Raw genomic sequence first — 6,000 nt, 5'->3', positions numbered from 1 at the left:
TTAATTAGTTAGCAGTATTTAAACCCTTCTCAGGCATTTGGAGAAGGGTCCGGAAATTTGTCAAAAAACTTGTCCTCAGAACATGCACTTTTGCACCCTCGGAGGGGGTTTTTGATGAATGGACGGATCGAGATTTATCAATGTTTGCATTTAATGTCTGCTACTGATGTTGCACTTTTGTACTCTTAGTAGATATTAGAACAAGTAGAGATAAATCGTTGTTGCTTGAAGCTTATGAGTGGAACCAGTCATAAATGGTACTTTTATCTCTTGACCATTTCTGCTTATATTCTTAAAGTAATATGCAATTTTCAGTTGTTTATATGTTAATGCATGAATGTGTGGGTTACCATTTGGCACTTCTGTACGGTGGAGTCATTTATTTGTGCTTGATATATGAATAACTTACTATGCGATATGTTGTTCACAACTGTTTTGCTTAACTTTTTATGCAAAGTGGTTTATCTTTATTGATTTCTATTCTTATGATAGCTGAATGATCTTTATTACCAGTTATTGTTTGAAATCTCTTTAGATCGCATAATAGAAGAAATACACCCCGGGTTAGCGTAGATTAGATGTGTTGTTTCTCATTAGATAACAATAACATAGAGTTAGTTTAGAAGTTTGAGTTGAATTAGCTTTAAATACTCCTAGATCAGCATCATCCAACTCTACACACACACACACACACCCCTTAGATTGGGAAACTGGTCCCATTATCCCCAGTCGGACCCGCTATACCAAACAGATAAGGAGCTGCCAACCAAGTTCCGGACCGGGTTGGTATCCCCCTTGTTGTCGACCCGATTTTCGGGCCTTCAACATATTTGGCGCTAGAAGGAGGGCCCGAACTATGAATGGCACCTAAATCAAAATCTAAATACCATTTTGAGAGTAAATCGCCCTCATCAACTCCCCTGACTTCTCCAGTACGTTTAAATCCAGAGTCAGAAGTCGCTCGAGTATCCACTGCTGCTACATACCCTAATATTTCAGACCAATTTATCATTGAACCCCCTGAAGTTCAAACTCTGATTCGCAAACTCCAGGGATTTTCTATTTTTACTCAGAGGTCTGATAAATCTCAAAGCAGCGTGACTTCGCAGTACAATCCTGCTCATCCCCTGACCAGATTGAAGAGTGAAAAATTTGGCATCCAGCCAACTGAACTCCCTCTCCCCACCAGGAAAAGAGCAAGGAAAACACCACCAGAGTCTGACAGTGAGACTCTTTCATCTACTTCGTCCATTTCAACTCCCTCACCGCGAAGTCAGCCACCCACATCTTCATTCCAAATCACTCATCCATCTTCCACAACCCCTCCTCTTCAATCATCAAAGATCATAATATCTTCATCTTCTCAGCATCAGGGATCATCCTCTGCACTTTCATTTACTAGCAGCTCAACGATGGCCCAGTCTCCATGGAACAATCCTGGGGCAGTTTTAATGCCTCCACCCCTGAGCCAGATACCGACCCATCCTGAGAAATGGCTACCCAAGTTCAATCCAGAAGCAGGCATGCTAGCTGAAGAGCATATTAATAATTTCATGCTTTCTATTAATCTCAACGGAGTTACCAACGAGGATGTTGTCGTCCGGTTTTTTCCCTATACAATGCAAGGAACAGCCGGGTCATGGTACTTTTCGTTACCTTCCGGGTCTACCACAAGTTGGGACATTTTTCAAAGTCAATTCCTTACCAAGTTCGGTGATGACAGATCAACGGCGATGTTGATCAATGACCTATCCAATCTTAAAGCCGAGGCTAGAGAACCCATTAAAGATTTCAATTTACGGTTCAATAAAATCCTCAACAAAATTCCCGCTGCTTCCCAACCCAGCGAGGAAGTAAGATGTGAATGGTATATTACGGCCTTACCATCAAACTTGGCGATCTTCGTAGATAGGGCAAACAAGACGACCTTAGTTGAAAACTTGACAGAGGCGATAGCAGTAGAGAAACGCGTAGTAGCCCTAGAAAAGAGATCTGCGATAGAGGAACGCAAATCTAAGAAAATCTCTTTCAAAGAAGACACCAAGAAGAAACAAACGAAAGATCCTTTCGATTTGGAAGGATTACAAAAAGTATTAAAGGCCATGTCCAATGAGATGATTGACATAAAAAAACAAGTAGCAGAAACTTCTTCCAAAAATCCCTACAGAACTTTTAAAATAAGTCCTTCAATGGATGTGAAACCACCCAATGCTATCTCAAACGTCGAATCCGAAGAAGAGGAAGAAGAAGAGAATACCACTGAAGGGCAGACCGATGACGAAGAAGTTGTGGAACTACAAGGAATGTGGGATTTCATCCTCCCACAAGAAGAAGATCGAAGCATTTCCAGTTAGCACACGAAGCAAAAATCAACTTGATCCTCCCCAAACTACCCCTAAACAGAAGGGCGCAAGCCCTGCAACAAAAGATAAGGTCGCAACAAAGAAAACAACCGCTAAAGCAACCCAATCTAGCCCAGTCCAATTAGATCAAGCACCTCCATCAAAAACACTGATAGTGTCGGATGAAATGGAATACAATATTATTGATGACATGAAAAAGACTAGGGCTAATATCACTCTTTATGAATTGAGCAAATTGAAGCATCAACAGAAAATAATGATGAAAGAATTGCATGTTGTGCCTACTACATCTTTGCCTACAGCTGTAGCTTCCCACAACATGGGAAGACCTCCAACCAGCACGATCAATAAAGTTGACCCAAATGACATCGCCTTGATTGGAGGAAGATCAAGGTCTCATACTCCCCCTTTTCTTCTCACTTATGAGATTTTCAATAAAAATGTACACTATTGTTTGGTTGATTCTAGTGCTTCAACGAATATTTTACCAAGATCAATATGTGCCAAATTGAATGTTCAACCACAAAAATCCGCAGTGCGCATAGTTCAACTTGATCGATCTCAAGTCGAAGTGATTGGTGAACTTAATCAAGTGACCATAAGATTGTCGTCTAACCCAAAGGTATGTCAGGTTATTGACATTCTAGTAGCTGATATCCCTGATTTCTATGGCTTGATTCTTAGCAGGGATTGGTCCGAAAAAATCCACGGATATTTCTCAACCGACTGGTCACACATGTGGTTACCCTACAATGGTAAACCGAATCAAATAAAGGTTGAACGAGAGTTACACCAGAAGTACATAGTGACTGAATTGGAGGGAGAAAATGAAGCAATAGCATACAATAGCAGTATCATAGGCAATTACTCGATAGATTCTTTCCTCGGCAATTTCAATGCTCATACCTCACCTTACTCAGAAAATTCAGTTTTGTCCCAAGTCGAAATTTTTTCCCAAACTGATAATTCAAAATGTGTTAATTTTTTAGATAACCCTGTAAATACATCTTTGTTTTGGAAATTATATTTTGATGGCTCCAAATCTAACGAGGGAGCAGGAGCAGGATGTGTTCTGATTAGCCCAGACGGAAGTAAGACCATGCTTACGTGCAGACTTGAATTCGATTGCACAAACAATACAACGGAATACGAGGCCTTGGTTCAAGGTCTATACAAAGCAATCGGGTTGAACGTTAAGTACCTTCAATTCTTTGGAGACTCTGAGATTGTCGTCAAACAGGAACGTAACACCATACATTGCCTATCGGGTCATTTGAAGCACTATCAATCTTTAGTACAAGATCTAACTGCACATTTCATAGCATTCAATATTTCATCAATCCCAAGACTCCAAAATGCGAGCGCAGACCTGTTAGCTAACGTAGCCTCTAGACTTATTCCCTCCGAAGATTTTAGTCCAGATAGATTCTCAATAGAAATAATCTTTAGACCATCCATCCCTGACAACATCACAAACTGGAGAGTATTCAATGACGATCCTGACATTGTAAATTTCCTCACTTCTGAAGGATCCTACTCCAATCAAATAATTGACGAAGACCGTCATGATCACCAAATACAACAAAATAGCACTGATAATGCTATACCTAAATCGGTGGTCAAGTTAGAAGACTTGTATGATTTGAAAAGTCGGTTTAAAAGGTCTACCAATTCTAAGCTCTACAGTTCGACTCTGAACTACGAATTAGTAAACCTAGGAACCGATGAGAAACCACAAAACGTTAATCTAGGCCACGGCCTAGCCCCTGAAGAAAAATTAGCATATATCCGTCTTTTGAGACAATACAAAAACATTTTTGCTTGGAATTACGATGAGCTGAAGACATACGACACTTCTATCATTCAACATACTATCCCTATAATTGACAATGAAAAACCTGTCCAACAGAAACTCAGAAAAATCCACCCCAATTTAGAAAATCAGATAAAGACTGAGCTAAATAAGTTATTGAGAGCCAGAATAATTTTCCCCGTCAGACATTCCAAATGGGTCTCCAATATGGTGCCCGTTAGAAAGAAAAACAGAGATATTAGAATCTGTATCGATTTCCGGAATCTCAACAAAGCCTGTCAGAAAGACAATTTTCCCCTCCCACCTATGGAGCAGATATTACAGGCAGTAGCAGGCTCAGAATTAATGTCTTTTCTGGATGGATTTTCAGGGTACAATCAAGTGCTGGTACATCCCAATGATCAGTTAAAAACCACATTCTGAACTAAATGGGGCACATACGCATATCGGAAGATGCCATTTGGTTTGATCAATGCCGGCGCTACATTTCAGAGAGCCATGGACATCACATTCAAAGGTTTAGTCAATAAATCCGTAGTGATTTACCTGGATGATATAACAGTGTACTCCAAGAAGCGAAGCGACCATCTCAAAGACTTGAAACAAATCTTTCAACGATGTTTAAGGTATGGGATTTCACTTAACCCAAAGAAATCTTTTTTAGCATTAAGTGAAGGAAAACTTCTAGGATTCATAGTGTCAAAATCTGGTATTCACATTGAACCTGACAGAATCAAAGAAATTTCTGAAATATCCATGCCTCATAACAAAAAAGCCATGCAATCTTTCCTTGGTCAAATCAATTTTGTAAAGAGATTTGTCCCAGATTTTTCACGTATTGTTTCTCCTTTGCAAAACATGATAAAAAAAATTCAAATTTTAAATGGGGTCAAGATGAGCATGAAGCATTCAACTTGATCAAACAAGCTATCATTAACGCTCCATCTTTAGCAACCCCGAATTTTTCAGAATCTTTTATCTTATATACATTTGCCTCAGAGAAATCTTATGCCGCGATTCTAACTCAAGCAAATCAAGAGAAAGCGGAAGCTCCAATCGCATTCTTTAGCTCGAATTTACAAGGTGCTGAACTCAACTATTCAGACGTAGAGAAACAGGCATATGTTGTTTTCAAAGCGATCAAATACTTCAGACCTTTCTTACTTAAAGCCCATACTAAAGTCATAGTACCGTTTCCAGCGGTAAGAAACCTTCTAATACAGAAGGATGTGGGCGAAAAAAGAGCAAATTGGATCACCGCTTTACAAGAATACGATCTTGAGATCAAACCAGCAAACATTGTAAGAGGTCAAGGCTTATGCAAAATGTTGGCTGGAGCATCGCAAGTTCGTGAGAATTCATCTGAAGAGGTACATACGTATGAGGTAAGCCTAAACGATGCAGGATCATTATATGCTGACACCATTTATTTTCTTAAGAACGGGTATGCTCCATCACACCTGGATCACACCAAGAAAAGAGCTCTGAGATTGAAAGCTAAACAATACCAGCTCATAAATGATGTTCTATTTAAAAGGAATTACGATTCTGTGCTTCTTAGGTGTCTTGAGAAAACTGAAGTCGAAAAGGTGTAGAGCCTCTACTTTACACCTTATCATCCATCATTACCTACTGTTTTCATCACTTTCCTCTCTCTTTTGCCTCATTTTCCACCCAGATCATTACATTAGTTGTCATTAAACATGATCAAGTGAGCTTTGCTAATAGGTGACTGTTTTGTTTAGTTTTTGACATATTTGCAGAGATTCCGCAGCTGTCTGGCAATTCCGCAGCCATTCAGCGATTCCGCAACCATCTGATGAT

The sequence above is a fragment of the Pinus tabuliformis genome, chromosome 8, assembly GCF_031772625.1.
Source record: "Pinus tabuliformis cultivar Carrire ecotype Pingquan chromosome 8, CPIR1, whole genome shotgun sequence".
NCBI classification, from domain to species: Eukaryota; Viridiplantae; Streptophyta; class Pinopsida; order Pinales; family Pinaceae; genus Pinus; species Pinus tabuliformis.
This window is presented reverse-complemented; position numbering follows the sequence as displayed.